We start from the raw sequence: 17534 nt of genomic DNA on the forward strand, positions 1-17534 counted from the left end.
TAAACCTTACAGCATGTGAAGAACACTGTTTATAACCAATGTGTTTGATTTTTTGAGCACCTATATCTAACATTTCCTTAAAAATGCATTAATATTTATATTTCTATATTAAGGAGGCATTAAGAGTGCTATGTTTACAGATGGGTAGATCAACAACCTGCAAAATAATTTTGAGTATCTACAATGTTTGAGGCTGGGGAAGAGATATTACAGTGTTCAACTCACTTTGTCTCAACCCTCACACTGCTTTATTTGCAGGATCCATGACTTTGTTGTAAAATATTTGCAGAACTCATCTCCTGGCTGACAGCAGAAGGTATTCTTTGATCATGTCTTAACCATTATTTCCCTCTCATAAGTCAAAAACCAGGAGTTGCCTTTCTCACATGATTCATGGTATCTGACCCCACCCTTCAACAACCGTAACTAAGACAGACAAACTATTTAATCTGTTTGTCTACATGCTACTGTACACAAAGCCTCCAGTAAGTAGGAACATTCTGGTTTTGTTGGTAAGGACAAAGAATTTTATATTGTCTGTGAAACATTTCAACCCTGTAGTTCTAGTATATATATTTTCTGTTTGATTATATTCAGTGTATGTCTTTTAAATTTACCACATCCATGCCTGACTCAATCCCAGTGCCCACTGGAAACTTCCCTTCCATAGTTAGGCATTCCAATTTTTGACCATAGCCAGGAGAAAATTAGGGATAGGAAGATTCTACTATTTTTTAAATCATCAGATACTGTACTGAGCATTAATTATAAAAATGAATGCAAAAGTGTGCCTGTCATGGTATAATTCCCCACTCTGAACCTTAGCGTCCAAAAGATGGGGTACCAGCATGAATGCCTCTAAGCTCAATTACCAGCTTAGTATTTGTAGTGCTGCCACCAACCAGGAATTCCAGTGCCTGGTACACTCTGGTCCCCCTAAAACCTTGCCCGGGAACCCCCAAGACCCAGTCCCTCTGGATCTTAACACAAGGAAAGTAAACCCTTTCCCTCACCGTTGCCTCTCCTAGACTTCCCCTCCTTGGGTTACCCTGGAAGATCACTGTGATTCAAACTCCTTGAATCTTAAAACAGAGAGGAAAATTCACCTTCTCCCTTCCTTCTCTCTCCCCTTCCCAGACTCTCCCTGAGAGAGAAAGGTTAATTTTCTCTCTGTGTTAGGATTACTTTCTCTCCCCCTTCCCTCCTTTCTCCCCACCAATTCCCTGGTGGATCCAGACCCAGTCCCCTGGGGTCTCACCAGAATAAAAAACCAATCAGGTTCTTAAACAAGAAAAGCTTTTAATTAAAGAAAGAAAACAGTAAAATTATCTTTGTAAATTTAAGATGGAATATGTACAGGGTCTTTCAGCTATAAACACTGGGAATACCCTCCCAGCCTAAGTATACAAGTACAAATTAAAATCCTTTCAGCAAAATACAAATTTGAACTCCTTCCAGCCAAATACACATTTGCAAATAAAGAAAACAAACATAAGCCTAACTCGCTTTATCTACCTAGTACTCACTATTCTGAACTTATAAGAGCCTGTATTGGAGAGATTGCAGAGAAACCTGGTTGCACGTCTGGTCCTTCTGAGCCCCAGAGTGAACAACAACCAAACACTAACAGCACACACCAAAACTTCCCTCCCTCAAGATTTGAAAGTATCCTGTCCCCTGATTGGTCCTCTGGTCAGGTGACAGCCTGGCTCACTGATCTTGTTAACCCTTTACAGGCAAAAGAGACATGAAGTACTTCTGTTCTATTAACTCTTAACTATCTGTTTATGACAGTGCCAGATACTGCATCAGAATTTGACAAGTCTCTATGCATGTGAAGTTTTGACTTCAGCACATTGACTTTGCCCTGAACTAAGGCTTCAGCACATAAAGTCTTTAAGCCTCTGCAGTATTCATCACGTAAAGACTTAAGTGATTGTAACCAAAAGCACCCGTGTTCATGCCCTGCGCTCTTGTAATAATCTGTACAAAATACGTTTTGTGAGGTATCATATGAAAACTAATGACTCACTAGTTAATACTTTCATGGTGGAATGTATGTTGCACCCAGGGCCGGCTCTAGCAATTTCGCCCCCTCAAGCACGGCGGCATGCCGCGGGGGGCACTCTGCTGCTCGCTGGTCCCGCGGCTCTGGTGGACCTCCCGCAGGCATTTCTGCGGATGGTCAGCTGGTCCCGCGGCTCCGGTGGAGCTGCCGCAGGCATTTCTGCGGAGGGTCCGATGGTCCCACGGCTCCGGTGGAGCTGCCGCAGGCATGTCTGCGGGAGGTCCACCGGAGCCGCCTGTCGCCCTCCCAGCAAGCGGCAGAACGCCCCCCGCGGCGTGCCACCCCAAGCACGCACTTGGCGCGCTGTGGCCTGGAGCCGGCCCTGGTAGCAACAGTCTGGTTTGAGCCAGACATGCTAGCCTGCTGCAAACCCAGATCCAGGTCTGAACCACGTCCCCTAAAAGCTGCAGGTTTAACTGATAGTTTAAGAAGTGTTCCTGTCTCTAACACTCAGATGCCCAGCTCCTAGTGTATATGTGAAGTCATGAATTCCCCCAGTACGATGTTATTAGCACATGTTTGAAACCAAACAGCTCTGCCTAGACAAAAGTTGTTAAACAGGCCTATCCTAAACAAAGGAATGTCTGTTTACCTCAATTTACCTATAAGTAGTAAACAGGATCCTCGAGGCACCAGGGAGACAAGATGGCAGGAAACAAAACAATTTGAATTTTAGCAAACACAAGTGGGGGAAGAAAGAGCACAGAACCTCCCTCACCACCAGACTCCATGTCACTTTCCTCAGTGCATGGATTAACTTTCCTTTGGAGGGTAACCTTCAGAAGAATCCACTTTAGAGGTTCACTGGACTAGAAAAGAAAGGGGCAGAAAACCCCAAGTTACTCTTGCACCTAAAAAGACAAAAGCACCAGCACATTCCTGCCTCTGAGAGAGGTCCTGACTGAGGAAAGGGTCAGTCACCCTCTTGCTGGAAGACAGTAGGTGAGACAGGCCATCTTCAACAAGCACCTTGAACCAAAGCCTGCTAGTTAAGTTTTAGACTTTTAGATGTGTGTTTTTTTGCTTTTAACCATTTCTAACTTTATCTCCTATACACTTAAAATAATATCTTCTTTTGTTAATAAATTTGCTTGATTTTTAATCTAAACCAATCCAGTGCCGTGTTTAAACTGAACTGCTTGGTAACTCCAGTCAAAGTCACAAACTCGAATATTGATTCCTTACAGGGGCAATGAACCTTAATATCTGAACTATTCAGGAGAGGGCTAGACAGTGCAGAACACCCATTTCTGGGAATATTCAGGACTGGGAGTGTGTTGAGGTCACCCTGCAAGTAATAACCAAGACTCCTGGAAGCCAGAGTATGACTGGTGTGTAGCTGGCAACCTGCTGGGGTCAGATCTGCTGCACCGAGGCTGTAGCTATACACAGACATTCAGGGTGTGACCTGCATGATGTGAGCAGCCCAGGCTGGGAGCTACAGCAACAAACCATTGTAAGGCACCCAGGGTTGCAGGGCAGGTAGAGACACAACCCCTCAGTGGTCTGGATCGCATCCCAGAATGTTACAGTGATGAAGTTGTTATGTGCTAAAATATTCACTGCACAAGGACTTCTCTCCCTCATCCTGCCCCCTTCTCTTCAACCAGCTCATACCGTAGAAGCCAGCTAGCGCAGAGAGAAGAGTAGGGTATCAGGTTTGAGAAGTCAGGTGTGGTGGGTTGGATCACAGAAACCTCCTTGGGGCTGCCAACTGATGTGCTGAGACAACTCCTGAGCCTGTTTCCCCTGGCAGCTTGGGACTTCGATGCCCTGCCTGGTTTGAGCCAGTCACGCTAGTCTGCTGCAAACCCTGATCCAGGTCTGAACCATGTCCTCTAAAAGCTACAGGCTTAACTGAAAACAGTTTAAGAAGTGTTTCTGTCTCTAACACTCAGATGCCCAGCTCCCAATGGGGTCCAAATCCTCAATAAATCCGTTTTATCCTGTATAAAGCTTATACAGGATAAACTCATAAATTGTTCGCACTCTATAACACTGATAGAGAGATATGCACAGCTCTTCCCCCCCCCCAGGTATTAATACATACTCTGGGTTAATTCATAAATAAAAAGTGATTTTATTAAATACAAAAAGTAGGATTTAAATGGTTCCAAGTAATAACAGTCAGAACAAAGTGAATTACCAAGCAAAATAAATTAAAACACGCAAGTCTAAGCCTAGTGCAGTAAGAAAACTGAATACAGATAAAACCTCACCCTCAGATGTTTCAATAAGCTTCTATCCAGGGCTGGCGCTACCATTTAGGTGACCCAGGCAATGGCCTAGGGCGCCAGAATTTTTGGGGGGTGCTATTTTGCTGGGGGGGGCGGCATGCGGGTCCGGTGGACCTACTGCAGTCCTTTCGGCGGATGGTCCGCTGCTGGAAAGGCTCCGGTGGAGCTGCCACAGTCATTTCGGCGGACGGTGCGCTGGTCTAAAGGCTCCGGCGGACCTTCCGCAGTCATGCCTGCGGCAGGTCCACCGGAGCCTTTAGACCAGCGGACCGCCCACCGGCATCACTGCGGCAGCTCCACCGGAGCCTTTCCAGCAGAGGACCATCCGCCGGCATGACTGCAGTAGGTGCACCAGACCCGCGGGGGGCGGCAAAATGGCCGTCTGCCTAGGGCATCAGAAACCCTAGCACCGCTCCTGCTTCTATCACAGACTGGATGCCTTCCAGTCTGGGCCCAATCCTTTCCCCTGGAACAGCCCTTGTTCCAGCTCAGGTGGTAGCTAGGTGATTTCTCATGACTGCAGCCCCTTTTGTTCTGTTCCACTCACTTATAAATCTTTTGCATAAGGTTGGAATCCTTTGTCCCTCTCTGGGTTTCCACCACTCTTTCTAAATGGAAAAGCACCAGGTTAAAGATGGATTCCAGTTCAGGTGATATGATCACATGTCATTGTAAGACTTCATTACCCACTTGCCAGCACTCACGTATATAGAAAAACTTACAAGTAAAACAGAGCCATCTACAGACAATTCTCCTGGTTAATGGGAGCTATCAAGATTCCAAACCACCACTTATGGCCCACACTTTGCATAATTACAATAGGCCCTCAGAGTTAAATTTCATATTTCTAATTTCAGATACAAGAATGATACATTCATACAAATAGGATGGACACACTCAGTAGATTATAAGATTTGTAATGATACCTTACAAGAGATCTTTTTCATGAAGCATATTCCAGTTACATTCACACTCCTTAGCATATTTTCATAAAATCGTATAGGGTGCAACATCACAGCAGGATAGAAAGAAACGAAGGGGAACTGAGAGGACTATGCCAAAAGAAGCTGCAGCTATGGTCTAGGAGCCAGTTTTGGTGCCCAAGTTTCTTGTTGTTTTTCTGTATCATTATGAATGCACCTATTGGCAAAAATGCTGCATTTCCATGGATGTGATATAGATATAAATAACAATGAGTTCAGACTGAAAACCAAAGTCTTAAAGGAAATTTCATTTGACAATCTAGGCGTCACCCAGATGAATTCCAAACATTGTAACCACGAGGGAGTGTCTGATCTGCTGTTAATTTTTTGTTTTTTTTAAATAACTTTCCTGAGAGAAATATATTCTCAAGAGTTTTAAGTAAATATTATTAAATGGCAAGGAAATCAGGCCAGGTTATGATCCTCTGTAAATCCAGAGGAACTCTACTGAACTCAAAATTTACATAGATGTAAATGAAAGCAAAATGTGTCTCTCTTTCCCTAAGTGTGCTTTTAAATTAGTTCACAAACGGATACTTCAGAAATGAAACTCTGTAAGAGCAGGGTGTGAGGTAAACCAGAAAACATTGCATGATCATAAATTACCTTTTATATACTTATATACTTGGAATTCTCAACATCAACAAAAAGGCGCTGATAATAGAATAAATATATATCTTATAAAATACCATTTACATTTTAAACATATACTAAACTTTGTGCTAATGGCATATATGTTAAAGTGAAATCCATGTAATAAATTGTATTTTTCATGCACTTTTCACCACTCTACCTGCAGTCAGCCCATTTAATCAATTTCTACTTGGACTCATAATAGTCCAAATCCCTGAGCATTTCCCTCACCTGCTTCTTAATCAATCTATCACATAAATATGCCTGCTTTTCCCTAATAAATATAAAATTCCCTCCACTTCCATATTACACACGCCTGAGGTGCATGGTAGGCAATATCTGTCCAGGACCATTGACAAGCTTGTAGTCTGATACCTCTTGGCCCCTCAAGGCTAGAACCAGAGGTTTATTCCATTCGAAATGCAATGTTCCCAACTTTCTAATACACAACACTTGCTTTTAGACCTGGATGGTTCTGAGAGTTCAGATTTTACAGCTGTGATATTTTAGGTAATTTTTAGAGGTTTTAAAACTTCATTAGTAAATAATTTAGCTTTTCCTCAAAGGTCTGTACATTTGGATTCTTGGTACTAAAGGAGTCTGACTTTACAGGGGAGGGATAGGAAAATTAGCCAAATATTTAAAATAATAGTTTTCTAAAATGGTTTCTGTAAAATATATCATATACACAGTATATGATGATGGGATGTGGTATAAAGGATTTATTTACACTTGTTTGTAATGACCTTATAAGTGACCCACAGGTTTGCCATTTGTGAGTAATGTGATCATCCAGAATATAGTATTCCAGGGCTCGGCAGCCTTTCAGAAGTGGTGTGCCAAATCTTCATTTATTCACTCTAATTTAAGGTTTTGCATGCCAGTAATACATTTTAACGTTTTTAGACGGTCTCTTTCTATAAATCTATAATATATAACTAAACTATTGTTGTATGTAAAGTAAATAAGGTTTTTTAAATGTTTAAGAAGCTTCATTTAAAATTAAATTAAAATGCAGAACCCCCCGGACCGGTGGCCAGGACCCGGTTAGTGTGAGTGCCACTGAAAATCATGCGTGCCATAGGTTGCCTATCCCTGTAGTATGCTATATCAATATTAAAACTGTTCCCAAAGATAATAAAAATCCATTTTACAGATTAAAGAATATGAAGTAAATAAAATGAGAAACAAAGGCATAAACTCTATACATGAAATGTACACTACAAAAATAATGAGTTTTAGGATAAAATCCCATCTGAAAACCATTAGGGTTAGGTTGTGGGTAGCCCTACAGTGGTGTTCAAGAGAATGGAAAGAGCACAATGGTACTCCTACTAATGTCCACTCTACCTTCACACCCTCTCTGGGGGTGATGCTGGCAAGATTTTGAATGGGGCCCGATCCAGTAGGCGGCCTCTGATCATGCCTGCCATATCAGGCCCTGCATGCAGTTTAAGCAGACAAACCTCCCCCGTTTGTGAATTGCTCTGGGGCTTACATGGGAGATAGGTGTCTGGATGCCTAGACTGAGGCAGCAGAGCACATGCCCAGAGGCAGAAACTTAGGTGCTGAGGGAACTTTGACCCTGAAAACTTAGGCACTGAGTAAGTTTAGGCACCTATGGGATCAGGCAAGAGTTTTGTGGATCATAGTGGAGCCTAAAACTTGGATTTAGATGCCTAACTGGAGATTTAGGTGCCTAAATCTGGGGTTTAGGCACCTAAGTACCTTTGTGGATTGGGACCTAAGTAACTTTCCCAAGTTCACACAGGAAGTCTGTGAAGAAGCAAGGAATTGGAACTAGGTCCTGTCCACCACTACTTATTTCTACAGTGTTGCTAAAGCTTAAAACATAGTCAACTATCAATACTGAAAACAAAATGTATTAATTTCAGTCAGGGTCCTTTCCTCAATGCAGGGCTGAATCCACTTTCAGCACTGTTTTCAACCAAGATCACAACCATGCATAAATGAATAATCAATGCATTTTCGAGCCAAACAAACCAAACCAAACCACTTTGTTAAACTTGTTCTTGTTAGCAGTGACGTCTCTTGTTAATTGGAATAAAGTCAAAGGATATTTTGCTCAGAACAGAGCATCGCACAGAGCTCCCCCAAATATAGGGCAATTACTTCAGCGGAAGTAATACCATTTGCTAATGGATACCAAGGCTGCTCAGTGGATTGAGCAGCCTTGGTATTAGTTGCCCTGCTCACATCATGCCCAGCTTTGTTAATTAGAGCCATAGCTGATGGAACATCAGAAATACTAGGTGCTAAAACCCATATGAATGTTAATAACTATGACTCCAAACAGTCGTCATTGTTCTACTGGTATCCTAACATTCCTGAAACCACCAAAACCCTTCTGCCTCTTTACCCCTAGTCTCATGCTCTAGTATTCCCAGTTGTGCAGCTGAGGCTCTTCTTCTAAAGGAAAATGTGCTGAGTACAAAATTTAATCTCATCCGCAAATATCTTTTTCTTTTTTATTACCTCATTTAATACATTTTTAAAGAACAAATTCAATGTAAAATAATTAACAAAAATGTCAAATTAGATAAAGAAAAAAATTGTCAAAGGCTTTATGGACCATGGTAAATCTGCTTTTCAATTGCATTCTTACCTCTGTTTCAGAAATAGAGAAAAAAATAGCTAGGCCTGTTTAGAAGGGAAAATGGAAAATCTGATTATTTCACAGTCATGCACAGCTTTTGAAATGGGATTCTTTTTGTTGAATCATCAAAAAAGGGAGAAAAATTAATTAAATTAATATTCAACAGAAATTGATTGTATGAGAGATAAAATCCATGAACATTTCTCTTTAAATTATAAACTGAAGGTATATCTAACTTCATATTGTAGAGGGCTAAGATTGTCCTTGTTATTGTTAGAGTTAATAATACATTTTATTTAGATACCTCACATCTATCAGAGTATCCTAGGAGCTTTACAATAAAACAGGCCAATCAATATAAATCAATGAAGCAAAAGTAAACATACATTTACCAATACACATGCAACATATTTTAAAGCAAAATATATTCCTTTCCTTTCTGTAAACAGCTGCACAGAACTCTAAAATAGTGAAACCAGCACTAAGCATTACCTCCAATAATCATTCCTTGGTCTTAAGTGATCACTTTACGGTGGCTCCAAAGTTTTCCAGTATAGTTTTATTTGACCTTTAGTTAAAAGTATTTAAGCAACCAGTTTATTGCTAGGATCTTATGACAGGTTTCACTGTGCTCTATATTACTTGCTTCTACTGAAATACATGATTGCACATTAGTATTCTGTAACTGCAAAATACCACAGTAACACGAACAACTCTTCTCTCCCTTAAGTTGAGCACAGCCCCACTGCATCCGTTTCTGCTAGCTCCAACAAAGGATGATTCAGCATGTAGCAATGCCTCTGACATACTAACTCTGTTTTCTGCTGAAAGCCTGTGGGTTCTTGTTTTTCTCAGCCTACACTGTTTAAGCCAGTAGCGCTGGTGAAGGGTTAGAGCTTCTGCTACATGGTTCTCCGCTATGTCTGAGACTTTAGAGTCTCTCCTCTTTGGATAGACTTCTGTGTAAACTGATGCAGCAAAAATGGATTTTAATAATGGATTACGTTCCATTAATTTCTAGTGCTTTCTCTTGGAAGTAAGTGTCATTTCTATTTTAAGCCTGCAAGCTATGTATTGGTTTCACATGCCTCCTAAATACTGTATTATGTGACAGCACTGCATTGCGGGGAAAAGTGTTTCCACATCAGTGCAGGAATTGGTTAAGTACTTGGCATCAACACAGTAATGTTTGCCAAGTTGAGGGAATTCGGTTTGCTTTGAAATCTCTTAACAGAACAATTACTCAGACTATTTACTTTCAGCAAGAGTGCAAAATATTACTATTTATTACTTGTGATGCACCAACGATATGTTTAGCGCTATACAAACCTCAAATACACAGTTCCTGTCCCCAAAGAGCCTGCAACCTAAACATTGTGCTACATTGTGCTCTCAGGGCCAGCCCTGTGCAGCTATTTAAGGCCCCAAATGCAGCAAAAATACAGTGTATTGGGGGTAGGGAGAAGGTAATGGAGAGTCTGTGCAGGAGAACTCTGCACCTGTGCAGGAAGGTCGGGGGTGTGGTCGTATAGATTTCATGGGTGTGTCATGCTGGTGCTACCAATGGATCAATACACAGAGTTGCTCCACAAAATCAAAACCTACTCCTTTTCCCATAGAAGCAGTGGCCTGGTATTACAGGACACCGGCAGTATTTTAGGGCTGAGGATTCTATGCCGTGTATTTTCCTAAATAGAAAACCTGGTTACTTGGAATTTGTACTGATTTCCAGGATTTGACCCTCAGCAAATAACACAGGAGCTATCTCACAGGGCAGTTGGATTTGTTTTTAATTTGTATTAAGAAGGCAGTTGCTCCCCCACCCTTACCACAATGGGCTGAGACTTTAGAAGCATATTAATTACTTCATGCCTCTACTCTGAATCATCAACAAATGTTGGATAAGAAATCTGCTCGGCTCATTTTGCACTCCTCTTGAGAGGCCTTTGGCCAATTGCAAAACAGTTTAGGGGGATGGGAAATAATCTAAAGAATAAGTGGATAATTATTTGACATGGTAAAGTCTCATGGCCCCATGTGAGAAAAATAAACACTGGCTGAGGAAGCAAGACATCTTTTCATTCTAAAAAATTTAAACATCATTTTACAATTATATATATATAAAATAATTATGCTTAGCTCATGGTTTTATGTGCAGTTATTCCATATCAAAGGGTCTTATTTTGATTTCAACACACACAAGATAACCCTCTTTATCACTGTGATTTTTTTGGTGTAACAACATGGTTACTTGGGCTATTTGGTGCTTGGCAGGGGCCTGATCCAAAGCCAGGGACTTTTCAGTGGTTTCAGTGAGCTTTGGATCAGGCACTAGAAGATTATCCATATGATGCAGCAACAACAGACCTTTGTTACATGAGCCAATCTTAGCCCTTTGTTTATATAATGCAGCTTTCCACTGTGGGTCTAAGGGGTCCTTTGTCAGAAAATATTAAGCAGGGGTGGGTAGAGCATGGTCCAGGGAATCCTGCAATATGGCCCAAGCCTGCTGTCGTCTTTTCCAATGACTAGCAGCTTGTGCTGCCCTGAGTACAGATGCCAGCAGGCGGTGTTCCATGGTGATCCAAGCAGCTCTGGAGGGAATACTGTTTGCTGGCACTTGCAGTCACTCTGAGTTACATCTCTATTGGGCAGCTGCAGCCTGCTCCATTTTATATAAATTACATGGAGGGCGGAAGGGGGGGCTCCCTCAGCATCCCAGCACATTTCCCCAGTGTGGCTCACAGGTTGTAGATTCCTGATATGAAGAAATAGCTCAAACCAAAACACTTGGGTATATTCTCTCCTCAGACATAACTCCCATTGATGTTACAGACTTGCATGATTCCCCTCAATATACCTTATAAACCATCATCTTCCAAAAAAATCTATCTTCAGCTTGTACCTGATATTCATGGGAGGGAATGGTTAAGTGCCTGTATCCCCAGATCAACATTTGTGAATCATTGAATGGCTGGTGGAAGAGACTAAATATTACCAGTTGCCATATGGGTCTGGAGTTCTCAGAGGTATTCCCAACGAATGTGAAGGAATGAGGAACAAGATCCTGCATTGCAACAAATGTCTACCCCAGTGGTTTTCAAACTGAGGGTCGTGACCCAGTACTGGGTTGTGGAATGTAAGGCAATGGGTCGTGGTGGCTCTGGTCAGCATCACCAACCAGGATGTTAAAAGTCCTGTTGGTGATGCTGCCCAGCTAAGGGAGGCTAGGCCCTACCTGTTCCAACACTGCACTGCATCCCAGAAGTGGCCAGCAGCAGGTCTGGCTCCCAGGCGTGGGGGCCACCTCGAGCATTGGCTCCGCACTCCCATTGACTGGGAACCTGTGGGTGAGAGCCACGCAGAGAGCTTGCGTGCCTCCTCCTAAGAACCGGACCTGCTGATGGCTGCTTCCAGGGAGCAGTACGGTCCACGGTGTCAGGACAGGCGGGAAGCCTGCCTCTGCACCCCGGCTGCATTGCTGACCGGGAGTCGCCAGAGGTAAGCCCATGCCCCAACCCCATGCCCCAATCCCGTGCCCCAGTCCTGAGCCCCTCTGAAACCTGGAACTCCCTCCTGTACCCCAAATCCCTCATCCCTGGCCCCACTCCAGAGCCTGCACCCCCAACCCAGAGTCCTGACTCCCTCCTGCATTCCAACCCCCTGTCCAAGCCCTGAGCCCCCCCAAACCCAAGCCTGCACTCCAAACCCCTCATCGCCAGCCCCACCCCAGAGCCTGCACCTCCAGCCCAGAGCCTTGACTCCCTCCTGCACCTCAATCCCCTGCTCCAGCGAGAGCCTCCTCCCACACCCTGAACCCCTCATTCCCGGCCCCACCCCACAGTCCTTGTGCCCTCACCCCAACCCTCTGCCTGAGCTCCTCCCACACGCCAAATCCCTCATCACCAGCTCCGTTGGGTCGTGGGCATCAACAATTTTCAACTAGGTCACCAGAAAAAAAAGAGTTTTAAAACCACTGGTCTATCTGACAGTGTACTGTATACAAACACTCTGGCCTGACTTGCTGAGTACAGTCTCCCCTTTGCCATCTCCAGAGTAAATGTTAAAGAAAATATGGGTGGAGAGGAACAGCTTATGTAGGATGCTGGGGACAAGCCTTTGTGCCCAGGACAGTCGCTTCTGGAGTCTGAGAGGCTTGGGTTTGCTGTATGTAACCTTTCTCCTGGCAACGTTCCTAACAGTTAATACTTCCCCGCTTCTCCACCCTCCCCCTTGATCTAGGCTTCGGTTTGCTTACTCACCATTCTGTTGCTGATGAAGTTCCCAAGCTGTGCACCAAATTTTAGGAAGGTGAATACTGCTAAATTTAAATGAGAGGCTTGGTACTCCACTTTTCACTTAATGTAGGCCTAAATCTGACTCATTCTTTCAGACAGAATCCTTTGTCCTTCTCTGCTTTCGCTCTCCTTCCAATGCCAGAAATCTTTGAGTTAGCTTTGATTCCAAGCTGTCTTATCTCATTTTTACATCTCCTTTGTCTGTATATCAGTCCCTCGCCATCTTTGAAACAATGCAAGAATTCATCCTTACCTGGCCCTGCTCTGCCAAGATCTTTATCATGCTTTAGGGTCTGACTCTATAAAGAAGCAAGAATCTCCATGTGCGGCTTTATTTGCAGGATCGGGCCTTTGATCACTTCTTCCTTTCACCCCTGAAATTCCCTCTTACAATTGTCTGATATTTCTAGTTGGTAAGCTTCAGTGAATCCTGAACTTATTTATTATCTGTATTGCAATAACACTTGGAAGTTCCAATCACAAACAATGATCCCACTGTGCTAGCTGTTGTACAAACGTAACAAAAAAAACAGTCCCTGCCCCAAGAAGCTTTCAACCTAAGTAAGTTTCCAGGCCCCTAACCCCTCTTTCCATCACTTTAACTGGCTTTGGTCTCAAATTACCCTCCTGCTTTTCCACATTAATTTGACCTTACAAGCATCTATATCTCTACCTGCCCATTCTACTCCTGATTCTCCTTCCCCTACATTTACTACTTCATCTCTCTGAAACTCCCTCTCCCCTCAAGCCAGTGAGTCATTTCCTCTTTCAACCTCATCTCATCCTGCATAAGGGCCAGATTAATCTTTTGTGGACCCGGCTCCAAACATATTTGTGGGCTCCCATGGAGGCAACAGAGCACAGCGTGGGGAGGTCAGTCCCCAGAGTGAGGGGCCAGCCAGGGACAATGGGGCATGGCATGTCAGGGGCTCCATACAGCCCAGTACAAGGGGACTATTTACAAACCGGCAGTTGCCAGACGCACAGTGGCCTGCCTGGCCCTGTGTTGCCAGCATGTCCCTTTCCCCCTGGGGCAGGCCCATGCCATGCCACACAGCCCCCCCCCCCCAACACGAACACCCTCCCCCAACTCCCTATGGCCAGAGACCCCCGGACCCGCTATGCCCAGTGCCTCCCCCAGACCCCTTCCACAAATGCACAGCACTCCCCTTCCCACAGCCCCACCAAAACTGCCCACCACACCACACAGAACCCTCACTCCCTAGTGCCCCAACACACACATCTTTCCTGCCCCCTCACAGCGCCTCCTGCACCCAGACAGCCTAGAGACCCACTCCCCCAAGCCCTGCCTTCTGGTCGCACTCTCCGGCCCTGCTGGGAGCTGACTGTACCTACCAGGCTGAGCTGGCAGCATAGCCAGGGCTGGTCCCGGGGTGGGGAATTGCTCCGGCCCCTCTGGAGTGGCACGATCAGCCAGGCCAGGACCTGCCCTGGCCGGGGTCCCTCAGGACCCACTTGTCTGGAGGGGCCCACCAAGACTGACCAGGCTTCTGCACCAGTCCCAGGCGGCTCAGCTCCGGGCAGACAGGCAGGGCCCTATTGGTGGTGGGAAGCAGAGACTGCCCAGAGCTGGAGATGCACTGGGGTCCAGCCAGGGGGCATAGAGAAGCTCTCAGCCGGCCAGCCAGCAGGCCAAGAGGAGCAAGTGGTGGGCAGGGGGGAGCCAGCGGCTGGTGGGGTCTTGGGGCACAGTGCAAGTGGAGCAGGCCAGGGCCCCTTGTGAGCATGGGCTTGGCTCCATGGCACCACTGATGCCATTGTAAACCTGGGACTGCCTGTATTCCTTGGGTGTGAGCCTTTGCTGTTATTTGTATTAAATTCACTAAGACATCTTAAAAAATCACTTCAGCTTAAAGCTTGCCTTTTCCCTTGGCTTGCAAATGGCTTTTTCAATAAAGCATTTTTGTTATATTCTGTATGAAGGATGCTATATAGAGGTTGAAATAGGGGCCCAAAGGTTAAAATAATGTCCCCATAATACTGTACAATTTAATACTACTGATGTGCAAATATACAGAAAGGTAGCATCAATAATACCTACAGGGGGTTGGACTAGATGATCTCCTGAGGTCCCTTCCAACCCTAAGAATCTATGATTCTATGATTCTATGGAATCTAAAATGTCATTCATCTACAATTAATACAAAGTAAAATCTACCCAGTGCTTGATAGTAAAGGTTAAAGTGAAACACTGGCCATTGGTGCCACCTGCTGGAACTTGTCAAAGGCACATGATCAACATTAAAATCAAGGCTCGAATTCTGCTTTCCCATTTGTGTAACTCCATTTACTTGTACATGATTGGTAGAGCAGAAGGTGATCCTATATATTTCACAAATATGGCTTTCTTTGCCCATAATATTTATCTCTTATATAGTTAAAACAAATCTTTAATGGTCTAATTTACTTCATCCAGTTTTTAAAATTACTTTTTGCATGCTACTCTCAATTTGTAAAGGCCTAAATATGGGGAATGGGTTAAGAGGTAATAAAACATGAAAAGTTCAAGAAGCTTGAAATGACAGAGAGTTAATTTATTTAGCATAAATAATATTTTTGAAACCTCTTGCTTTGGCATGCCAATACTGCAGGAGAGAGTATATTTAAGTTTTCTTTATATAAAATGCATTGCTGTGTCCATCTGCAATACCCTACATGTGATCTGCAAATGAGTATTTGTGATTTGTGTGCACAAATGTCAGATCTGGCACATACAAATAAATGAATAAATGTTGTGGTTGGAAATTTAGAGGCTTACTGACAGTTTGGGCCTATGGTCCTAATAGAAACTAACAAAAGCAATAAACAATCAGAGTTCAGACTAACCTCAGCTTACATTCGAGAAGGTGCATTACAGAAGTGGTTAACCAGCTGATTTCTGTTGTCCTTGTACCTGCAGAAATAACACACTTGCTGTGCTGTTAAATGTACCATGTGCGTCCTAGTTTTCCATTGTATTCAACGGAGTGTTAATAGATGAATCATAGCAGTCCAGCAGGTGTGGTTCAGAACCAGCAGTGAAAAGCTGAGTTGTGGCCAGTGATCGTACCGTGAGTGTCTTTGATAACCTAATTGTTCTTTGAATGTGCTTTTTTTGCTATTTTATTTTGTTTTGTTTGTTTTTTTAAGTGTAGTTGCATGACATTGAGGAATGAATACATTTTGGCTAGAATACAATAGTGTCACTATAAAGATTTTTATGAACCTTTTATAGTATGTATTGTGTGTAGCTACAATTCTAACTAAAATATCTTTTGCTGGGATTTTTTCTTCCTAGCAAGTAGAGAAGGGAGATGGTCCTAAAAAGATCTGAATTCCCCAACCTGCTTTTTTCATCTCCATCTTTGAGCCCTGAATTCTGCTAGTCATCTTTTAGAAAGATAGGATTAGAAAGAACCTCTTCAGTCTGTTAACACTGCTCCTGAACTGAACGGAGGATTTGCTATTGAGTAATATACGGTAATGGGGCACTGCCCCTTTTTCCCATCCAGCAGTTCAGCACACCACCTTGACCACCTTTGCCTTGGGGAGCAATGGATCCAGGCCTTGCCTACACTAGGGTGGGGATTTTGTTGATGTGTTTTTGGAAGGAGAGAGGGGTTTGCTGCAAATGTAAATATTTGATGTAGCTCCATTGGTGTGAACCTCTAGTAGGGATGCACTGAAGTAAACTACAGCTTGCAGAGTAAGCTATACTGGTATAAGTCGCAATTTCCATAGGTGCAGCTCAGCTACATTAGGTGTTTACATGAGTGCACATGGCTACATTAAATCGCTACACTGGTGCAAAAAACAGTGTAGACAAGGGCACTTCAGACATGTATGTAAAACTGCTGCAGATTTCAGTGGAAGTTCTATGATAGAGTTATTTCAAAAGGTAACTGGCCATTCTTGAGGGTGTCAGGTATCCAGCCTACCTCTGACAGCCAATCCAGATATACCTGTGAAGAGTTAATTGGTGGCTGGGTGGCAGTTAATTACTGAAGGAGCACAGGGAACTAATAAAGACTTATGAGAATTCAGTTAGAAAGCCTGAGGGAACATAAAGAGGAAGCTCTCGAGGAAAGGGTTTTCTTAGGGGAACTGGCTCCAGAATGGCTTGGAGTGGCAAAAGGACTTTATCAGACAGAGCAAGAGGTCCAGGTTGTTGGAGAATTAATCAGTGCTGTAGAGAAGAACTGCAGTGGTTTGATATCTGCAGGATCCCTGACTCCCAAAAAGGAGCCCTTCTTCAGGTGATGGCAGGAAGCCTGACTCCGGAAGGGGGTATTGGGTTGAGAGGGCCTTACTGGTGAGAATCTGGACAAAGGAGACTGATGGACTCAAGTCGGGTAGGTAGACTAATATTAACTTATGCTACCCCCTTTCCTCCTGCAGCTAGGACACTGGGGGTATCTTTATACTGCACTTAAACACCTTGGCTGGCCTGTGGGAGGTCACATCCAGCACAACAACAGTGCATTTCCACCACTGCAGGGGAATTTTCAGTGTCTTTAAAATGGACTTTTATTTCCAGAGAACAAATAAAATATTTTTCAGAGTGATACTATTTCAGGTTTGAGTTTGTAAAACTTTTAAAAACAAAATGCATTTTGGTCCTAAACTATAAGACAGTGTCTTTTTAAACCAGGCTTGGACAGAGTCTGTGTAAGCTTGTCCTGTGGTCTGCTCCTGCAA

Source organism: Gopherus evgoodei, chromosome 6 (assembly GCF_007399415.2).
Source record: "Gopherus evgoodei ecotype Sinaloan lineage chromosome 6, rGopEvg1_v1.p, whole genome shotgun sequence".
In the NCBI taxonomy this organism is placed as follows: domain Eukaryota; kingdom Metazoa; phylum Chordata; order Testudines; family Testudinidae; genus Gopherus; species Gopherus evgoodei.